The 9,942-nt window shown below is 39.6% G+C and overlaps 2 long non-coding RNA genes across 2 annotated transcripts in view; both read left to right on the top strand.

Moving 5' to 3' along the window:
• The first annotated feature begins 397 nt into the window (after positions 1–397).
• On the top strand, positions 398–5,155 carry LOC145493418 (uncharacterized). Its single transcript, XR_014050128.1, has 3 exons — positions 398–536; positions 2,367–2,469; positions 3,778–5,155. It is a non-coding gene; the product is annotated as an uncharacterized LOC145493418 (long non-coding RNA).
• A 61-nt stretch (positions 5,156–5,216) lies between these two features.
• Positions 5,217–9,942, top strand: part of LOC145491974 (uncharacterized) — an 8,509-nt gene continuing 3,783 nt past the window's right edge. Inside the window, exons 1-2 of the long non-coding RNA XR_014049904.1 lie at positions 5,217–5,448; positions 9,510–9,612. This is a non-coding gene — a long non-coding RNA (uncharacterized LOC145491974). The remainder of the gene's footprint in view (positions 5,449–9,509; positions 9,613–9,942) is intronic.

The following is a 9,942-nucleotide window of genomic DNA, read 5'->3' on the forward strand; positions in this document are numbered from 1 at the left end:
CTCGTCGCATATACATGCGTAGAATTCGAAAACGTTTTTATTTTGTTATTTTGTATTTTGCCTCCACCGCTCCCCTTCAGACTTTCCGCTCCATTACCCTCGTAGTATTAAATTTAAATCATCTTTGCATTTGGTTCCAGTTCAAGAGAGACTGAGTATTCCAATTGCTACAGAATCAAACTGCACCATAATGAACCCAACCACAAACCACAGCGATCGAGACTCATAACAGAAAAGCTGTTTAACACTTCAGTTAACGTTGCAATCAGTTGCAAAGTGTAAGTCAAAGAAAGCCACATGACGCAACTGAATTCCGCTGATAACAAAAGCCAAAAACAAAAGACAGTCTTCTTAATATTTAAATATATGCATAGCTAAAACACTTTGTGGCTAATAACATACTTCGCCGAAAAGTTTGCTGGAAGAAACAAAACATTTAGCTGTCCAAAAGATGAAGAATATTTCAGGGCTGGCGGTTCAGTTACTGTTAATTCTTGCAGCCTTCTTTTCCAGTGTAGCTGCCAAAACCGAAGCAGGTAAGATGATGCTTTGCGTCGAGCACGAAGTGGACAACTTTCGCATGGTATTTGTTGTACTTCAATCGTGTTTGTTTACAGTCACGATATTCTAGTGTTTCATGTTTTCTCCTAAAATGAAAACTACATATTTCAGTTCAAGTCGGCCTTCGACTTTTGATATCTTCGGTATGTTGTTTTTTCTTTTTTTTTTTTTCATACTGATGTTGACTACACTTCATGAGCGAAGTCATGTTCATTTAGCTTTGCACTGTACTTCCAAACCGACTATTAACTTACTGGCTTGATATAGTGAACGAGTCATTTTGCAATTTATGTGCGTTGGCTCTTGGGCTGGTGTTACGTATCTTCGCTACACAGCGCTGACGAGTCCCAAGAAGCACGAAACAGCTGTCCACTGTTGCGATCCTACTTTATCGGTTCTCGCCTCATGTTGGTGTCTCGAAACGTCTTTCACGTAGTATCCTTGTAGTAGCCTTGTAATTTATTGTTTGTCTTAATATATTTTTTTTTTTGGCTGATCAGATCTCTTGTAGATCTTACGTTGGCAGCGTTTATCGTATGCGGTCCCTTGCAGTTTCTGGTTTCTAACTTACTGACTGGCTGACTATCTGAGTGACTAACTGACTGACTGACTGACTGACTGACTGACTGACTGACTGACTGACTGACTAACTGAGTAATTGACTGACTGACTCACTGACTGACTGCCAGTAGTTCAGTGGCAGATATTAAATTTTGCTAATATTTTATAAAATTTGTGTCGGCTCCGTTCGAAGCACGAGTGTCTATGAACTCTTCCACAAGTCTGGAAGGACAAAAGTTTGTTATGTACACACCTCTGAAAGTAAATGACGTAAATATTGACCAATTTTCAGTTTTCTTCTTTCCTTCTACGAATTAATAAAGATCTGAGGAGCCTAGAAATTAGATGACGTTAGAAAGTAATACCTTGAAGTTTTGCACTGAACTGGAACTAATACTCAGCAAAATAGTACTTCCAGATTTTTCTGGGAGTCGACTGTATTATGCCAGAATTAAAATAGCACGGCCGAAAGAAACGACAAAAAAACATGATGGCATTTCTGACTTGCAGTTTGAGATCTAAATAAGACGTAAATCTGTCGAAGAAAGTAGTATAAAACAAACGCGTTTGAAGGAGAATAATTCAAACATGCGTGACAGTTCTGTTGTACATGTCTGCTAGCTTTTGGCAAGCAACCATCAAGGTAAGTTGTTACCTTGATAATCTCTTGCTTTTGGCCTATCGTCGGTACAAGCCTACTACATTAGTCTTACGTTAATTTTTTTTAAAAATATTTTTCCCTATGCTAATGTAAGCGCCTCATGAACAAGGGTAATTATGGTGTCTAATCAAAACAATCTTGATTAAACAGTTGATTAAAAGTTCGACGAAAGTTGTTGGCTCCGCTTGATTCATTGTCCCTCACATCACTCAATGCTCACCAGATCGATCTTCGGACCAGTAGTCTAGTTGGGGAACATGGGACTTCATTTTCATGAAGCGTAACATCAGGAAATGTGACAGAAAACAAAAAGGCCGAGAGAAATTAATTCTTAACCACGAGATCTAGGGGAAGGCACCGGCCATTTCGCACTGAAGGCAATTCGTTTTTGAACGATGGGCATGGACAAAAAAATATATAATGGATCGTTGCAAAAGGGTTTCAAATCGCCATACCTCTTACTTTTATTTTGCTCTTGTAATGAATTTAATTCCAGAGAGAGTAAGTTTTTCATTTGTTCTTCCATTCTTGATTCCTTCCTTCCTCCATACGCATGCACTTACACATTCATTTCCTTTCGCAGAAGAAGACAGAGATGTGATTATCATCTTAGCCGCTGTAGCGCTTGGTGTCCTCGTCATTGCGTTGTTCCTGCTCCTCATCAGTTGTTGCTTCTTTTGGAAAATGTGAGTACAATTTCAGTTACTTAATGCTAGGAACGGGCCGAAGCTTATACTGCAGAACCTTGCATTTGATTGGCTGTCAGGCTACCGCCGAACTGTTAGACTGCGAGCTCGAACCAGGATTTCATCGACTTTTAGTATAAATCTATTGGCGTCCCATCACGAATGCCGTTGTCTTATTGGCTACGCTACTCGCTCTTTATTCTATCATAGATAGTGAGTAGCCTAGCAGTGTGCGGTTGTTAACAAAATGGTGCCCACTTCTTTGCATTTCGAAGTGTCTGTGAAGAGGATTTAGATAAAGTTTTGAACGACTAGTAGATTTATACTAAATCATTTAGGTTATTCTATGTATGATAACTGAATTTGACTGCGCCCTCGTTAACTATGACGTGATAGTTCGATATCTAATCGTTAAATAGTTCGTAAGAAGTGTAGCGTCGAGTCAACTGCCAAAGTCGATAGAAACCGACTGCGAACTGTTTAATATTAATGGTCTTTTTACCGATGTCGCGCTTTTTCCGATTTTTTCATTCAAACAAAAAATAAACCGCAACGCTCGATTTCTTATGACGAATTTAGTAAATATGCGAAGTTTCATTAGAATCCGTTGCAAACACATAAAAAGGTGGAACCCCTAGCTAACTGGCCAATATTTGGCACATACATTTAATTCATGGTAGGGCACATATATAGTGTGCTTTTATTTACTGCCGTTTGCTTGCGGTTAGCATTTATATACTGTGTTTGCCTGCGGTTAGCACTTAGTTACTGCTGTTTGCTTGCGGTGAGCATTTAAGGTGTGAAGGGGAAGGCGGCCAAATGTGTCCTAACATGAATTATATACTCATTTTTTGCAAAGAAATATATTCCGGGGGAGTGGGGCGGGGGGCGGAAGGGGGGGGGGGGGTGGGTCAACGCTTGCCACCTGACATACATTTCTTTGTAAGTTTGGGGTCCCGTAGGTTTATGAGTTTGCAAAGTATTCTTATGAACCTTCGTAGATTTACTAGATTTGGCATAATCAATTGAACTATGCACGTGATTTTTTTGTTTATTTGAAAATACGAAAATTGTTGATATTGCGTGACATCGCTAAAAGGTCTTTTGTTTTGTCATCATCACCCGGTAGTAGTAGATCTGCCAAATTATTCCATACCAATAAGTTTGATTTATCAACAGGTTTTGGCCATTATGTATAAAGAAGGTGCAGTGTATATCCTTAGGAACATACTATCTTATAATTTATTTTCCGTACATTGGAATAAAATCCAACTAAATAATTTCTTTATTTTCTTCGCTTTTTTTTAGGTTGAGAAGGGCAGAGAATCGGAACTATTAACAGCAAAATAACTATCAGCTCAATCGAACTTTTCTGTTTTTATATTTCGCTGCGACAAAGCTAAGCTTGCCGTTATTCCAATATCAGTTCCCTAGTATTCTGCGGTGCTTTGGTAGAATATAAACGAACGATTGCTTGTTTAGTGGAAGCAGTGTTAGCTATATACTAAGACGAGACGATTCAATGGAAGAAAAAGAAGAGAAACAATATATATATATCCTCAATCAGCTATTGAGTGCTCGCCTCATCGAGCTCCTATTAATGTCCTATATGTTTCGAAATGAAAATTAAAAGAATGGTATTTTGTTATCTGTGACTCTGTACATACATACATACATACATACATACATACATACATACATACATACATACATACATACATACATAAACTTTATTTGAGTGTCGGAGTATTTAGCTAAAGATAACTAATTAGGGACACTAACATAAATACAAATATGAGATATAAAATACTAATATTATATATGTAACTTGCTTAAAGAGTAGGAGTTTTTGGTGTAAGGACGGGGGGAGGTTCAATTATTGTTTATCCTTTAAAAACTGACACTACGTAATTTAAATAAAAGGAACTAGAAAATGCAGTTATAAAATGTGGCAGGTCTCATCTAGATGAAGACATAACGAAAACGTCCTGCATTGCAGTCAATTTCTGCTCAAAGCTTCCATGATATAGTTTCGTCTTAAATTCATGTTAACTGTCATGAATAATCACAAGAAAAAGGCTATACCACAAATTCAGAAGAGTTACATTAATAAATGATGCACAAAATAACTCGTATCTCGTTACCAGGACCGTTCAGGTGTTGAAATCCAGGATATACTGCCGCTAAACAGAGATTCCTCTCTCTTTCTGCTGGCTGAGGGAATCTCTGTCTCGCAGAGTAAATAGACCTCTGTAGTTTGAGCGGTTTGTTTTCCCATTGTGGACCACGTGATATTCTCTAGAGAATTTTTCTTTTATCCATCTTAAAATTATTCATCCCTGTACATGCGACCATTTAAAAATTTGAAAGCAGGAATTCTCAAGAGGATCATCACGTGGTCTTTAATGGGAAAACAAACCGCCCAAGCTAAAGAGGTCTATTTAAGATGACATTGTGGCAACTCATCTTGCATGGTTTTAAACGCCCGACGAACACTGGGAGCGAAGTTGGCACTTTTGCCGTTAGGACCTGGGACCCTTCGTCTCTATAAATAATCGTCCTGTATTTCAAAGTGATTTAAATCCATTAGAGAAAGCTAAAGAAATTGCTGTAAGTCGAGTTCACAAAGATCAGGGACCTTCCAGAAACAGCTGTTGTAAAACTGGTAGATAACCTTCCCTACCCAGCTGAGGTGTTACAATAAAACCAAGCGGTGACACGAACACTCTTAAAAAAGATCATTAATAACAAAACCGTGTGAAAACAAAAGGCATTCACTTGAATACTCAATATGCACATAACTTAAAACTGTTAGAACGCGACGGAACAGAATATTATCAGTCAAAGAATCAAAGAATTTGTCTGCAAAGTCAAGAGATTCAACTAAGATCACAATGGAGTTGATATCAAGAAAGGCGGCCTACTTGATGGCATTTCTTGCAGCCTTCTTCTCTAGCGTGGCTGGTAAAACTGAAGCAGGTGAAAACTAGAAAATGAATTACGTTGTCGTTGTTATGCGCGGTTGAACACGTCCTCAGGCAGTTACTTTTGAACACAGAACGTTAATTTCACTATTGTGTGCACCAGATTCACTGCATTGGCGTCCTCTCGATCCCTAAAATGATAACCTCGGGTGTGATCGGGGAAAGGGGATATAACGGTCTCGTAATCTAGCAGCCGAGAGTCTGAGAGATGTTTGTTTATTCATTTATATACTTGTTAACTATCTGATTAACTGGCTGGCTGGCTGGCTTAACGAACTGAACAACTGAACAACTGACCCACTTGCACTATCTGACTGTCTGATTTACAATTATAATTATTACGACCGACTTATTGACTCACCCGAATTATCAATGCTTTCGATCTCTGTTTAGAATTTTTATCAAATAATTTATAACTTATAAGTTTGATGACTTTCGGAAGTTCACACCTTGAAATTTTCCAACCGGAACAAACAATGACCGTAATGCTTCCAGATATTTCTGGTAGAGACAAGAGATATATTTGGTTACTAGCATTGTTAGAGTTGCGAGGGCTGCTTAGAAACAGAAACAACAAAAACTAAAAATATGTTTACACTGATGTACCTCCAGTTTGAAGTGAGGCACACATTTGTCGGAGAATTAAATGGCGCTTGTCAGAGAAATATGGTTGTGATGAGCTAGGTGTAGTCGCTTCGCCTCCAGTTAGTTTTGAGTTTTTGAAACCTTTTTAGTCAGTCCCACTTCTGTAAGAAGTTATGAGTGATACTTATCTAAGGCTCTTACGGTAGCGTCTTAGGCTAACAGAAGTAGCCTGTTATAGGCTCTTGGTGAGTGGGAACGATCGAAAAAGCGGTGTCTAGGAGAGGTCGTGTGCCCTATAAGCTTCTTCTTGAAAGATCTCATCCACGGTTTTCTTCTTCCATCTTCTCCTTTTCACCTAACCTTACGTCTTAATGTCGAATTATTCATTACCGACATATACGATTATCTCGTTATGTCATTTATGTCGTCATGTCGCTAGTGTGAATTGAGACCAAAGATTGTGCCCTGGTTTATTCACAATTAATTAACGCTTTAATTGGTAGGGGTGGTGACTAGTCCTTCTAAAGCCACAGGCCCCGCAAAATTTTCTTCGAAATTCACGGGTCTGATCGATTTCGCAGGTTTTTTTTGGTTAGGGACCGTTCATTTTTTATAAGGTAGCGGGGGCTGGTGGGATTTGGGGGGGGGGGCATGCGAAAAAAAATAGCTTTCGAGGGAGGGCCATCCCAAAAAAATTAGGGAAAAAGGGGGGGTCACGTGAAATATTTTAGTAAAACTTTAAAATGGCATAATGTTTGAATATCAAAAAAATTGCTGTAGAATAAACATAGAAGGCAGGATATAAATTTATTACAAACTTTCCTTCTGCTTTAAAAAAACGTTTGGCGACAAAAAGTATTTGTAGCTACTGAAAAGAAATATTTAACACTGTTATTTTCGAATGCAACTTTCACTGGCACTCATCTTCATCTCCGCTGTCGTCGAGTTCTTCGTCGCCGCTTGTGCTGCTATGGGAGTCTGTTTCACCAATGCTGCAAGAAGCAGCAATGCTTTCCGTCAGAGTGTACTCTTCAGGGTACATGAAGGTGTAAACATAATCTCTGACTTCCAGCTCAAGGTTGGTAGTGATTCTGCTTCTTGCAGCATTGGTGAAATAATTCCCTTCCAAGAGCTGTGCGATGTATGGCCCATCTCTTCCAAATATCGACGTGGCAACATCCTCAACTTTAAGACACTCTTCCGGGACGGCCGTTCTAGGAGGGTACACAAGGCATTGTCGAAGATCATTTCCTAGCGGGTTTCCAACACAGATTCCATACACTCGTTGGACGTTGTTTTCAGTCTGCTTCCTCTTTCTTTCATTTGACTTTCTGCGGTTTTCTTTTTTCCTTCTCCTTTTGTTGATGTGCTGTTTGAGTATGCCTTTGAATATGCTGTTATAATTGCTCTTCTTATTTTCTAGTGCTTCCATGTCCTGCGTGACCTTCGTCAACTTAGCTTCCGTACATTTGATCTGTTTTACATTAAAACTGGGGGGAAATTCTTCGCCCTGCTTTAAAGCAAGCCCATTGGACTGAAAGAGTGTGGAATCGTGTTCCTTTACATCTTTCAATATGACATTCAACTTTTCCACCATTGCTCTGTGCTCTTTGATGGAGAAGTTCAGTTTTCTTCCATCACTGGGCTTCAACTGGTACCCTTGCATGGAAAACTCACTCGCCCTTTCTGAACAGCCATCCGCACCTAGAAAAATTGCTTCTTTTGCATGTAAGATGTCAAACTGCCTGGATCGTTCAGCTGTAAACCTTTTCTTAAACGACTCGTCGCTTTCGCCATTATTGCGCATTTTGGAATGATCCTCTTTCATGATGCTCATGTAGTAATGCGCTCTTTCCCCGATTGGATTAACAATATAAAGAAGAAAGAGCATGGAAGTGGCAGGCTGGTTTTATCTGACCCAGAGAGCGTTGCTCTATTTGCAGATAAGCTTATTGTCAAATCGAAGTTTGTGGTGGATTATCTTCAGCATCTTGAAGTGCTGGAATTTAAAAGGAAAAAGAGAGCAGAAGAAAAGGCAAAGTTAAGTAGGGAGGAGGATTATCCTTGGACTGAGTTGTGCGAAGATCTAACCAAGCTCAAAAAGCTACGTGTTCCAGAACTAAACAAGTACTCAAACCACCACGGGCTGAAGCAGCATTTGAAAAGCAGCAAGAGTGAGAAAGTAAAGGCAATTGTAAGACATTCATGCTTGCAGCAGAAGAGTCCTCTCAGAGCTGGCCAACCAACACTGAGAAATGCCAGGACATTGACACAAAATGACAACAGGGCAAGTGCTGACAGCAGTGAAACGGATGAAAGTGACAATGATGAGTATGACAGTGATGCCATTGACTCTGGGGGAGAAGATGACTCAAGTGACGTCATTCTTGCATTCATCAATTCAGATGAGGAAGATGCCAATGAGAGGCCAAATGCCACACGCTCAGGGCGAGCCATAACTACGAGATCCGAAATTGACTTCTCTTTCTTTTGATTTGTTTTTTAAACAACAGCTCTCTGTCGTATAGAGATTGTAAATATTGTCTTCATAGTGAGCACAATAACGTGAAGTAGGGGGATAATACAGAAATATTAAAAAAGTTGAAATCTAAATATTGTTTGTTCAATTTTTTTTTGGGGGGGGTCATCCCAAAATATGACCGCTATAAGGGGGGGGGGGCCATGTGAAAAAATTGGTAAGCTGAGGGGGGTCATGCGATTTTTAAATGGTGCTTCCCAAATCCCACCAGCCCCCCCTCCCTCATAAAAAATGAACGGTCCCTTACTAAGGAAAGCATAAAAAAAATACTATGATATCTCGGCCTTACAGTTTAAAAAGTAACAAATGTCTCGGGCTCCTAAAGAAAAACGCTGGTCGCCTCCTCACAGATTCTAGCGTTCTATTCACTACCCTTAGATGTTGAACTTTCAATATATCTTGAATTTCTAAATATCTTGAATTTGCAAATCTTGAATTTACCAAATCTTGAACTTCCAAATCTTGAATTTCTACATCTGGCTAGTCGTCAATTTTTTTCCCGATTGGCCCGATTCCAGTAGTAATTAATCAATGCGTTCACCCTAACCCTAACGAATGTCTCCTGGCCCGAAGGATACAGATACTTTTAGTTTATTGAACCAATCAACACTTGAAGTAAATACACGTAGCTGACACGATGCGCAGGAAAACGTGGACGAACGAGTCAAAATTGATTTTGATTTTACTTCTGATTGGATGAAAAAGTGGCGCGAGTTATTTTTAAGACACTCGTGTATGCGGCGTAATAATGCAAAAGCACACCCTTTTCGACACTCAAGTGAAAATCTCTCTTTACTTTAATATTGGGTAACCTATTCGTTTGGATTTTATTTGAGTCAAGGTTATAACGTATCATATTGCAAACGTGCTTTAAAATTATCGTCCTTCTTCCTCAGTTACTAACTTATTGTTATGCATTCTTTCTTTCGTAGAAGAAGATAGAGATTGGATAATCATCTTGACAGCTATTTGCATCGCTCTGCTCATTATCGTGTTGTTTGTACTTATCATCAGCTGTTGCTATTTCTCGAGACTGTAAGTCGCTCATTTAATTATGCAATGGTGATGAATCTTCTATATACCTGTATTTGACTGGCTGTTACACCGTTGACATCGTTTATCTCTAGTCGGAGCCCCATTAGGGGTTGGGGGGGGGGGTAGGTGGGGGGAAGGGGGGTAGCACGAGTATCCCAAACCCCGTTACATTTTGGTCTATTATCCCGTATCCGCAGGAGCCATAATCGGGGACGGAGACCGTGAGCGCGCGCCATTTCTAGTATTAGGGTTGTCCCCATGATATGGGACAATAATTCTATTTTTAGAACAAATTGCGCCATCGCCTGCGGCACACGCGCGTACATGCTG

Source organism: Orbicella franksi, chromosome 7, assembly GCF_964199315.1.
Source record: "Orbicella franksi chromosome 7, jaOrbFran1.1, whole genome shotgun sequence".
NCBI classification, from domain to species: Eukaryota; Metazoa; Cnidaria; class Anthozoa; order Scleractinia; family Merulinidae; genus Orbicella; species Orbicella franksi.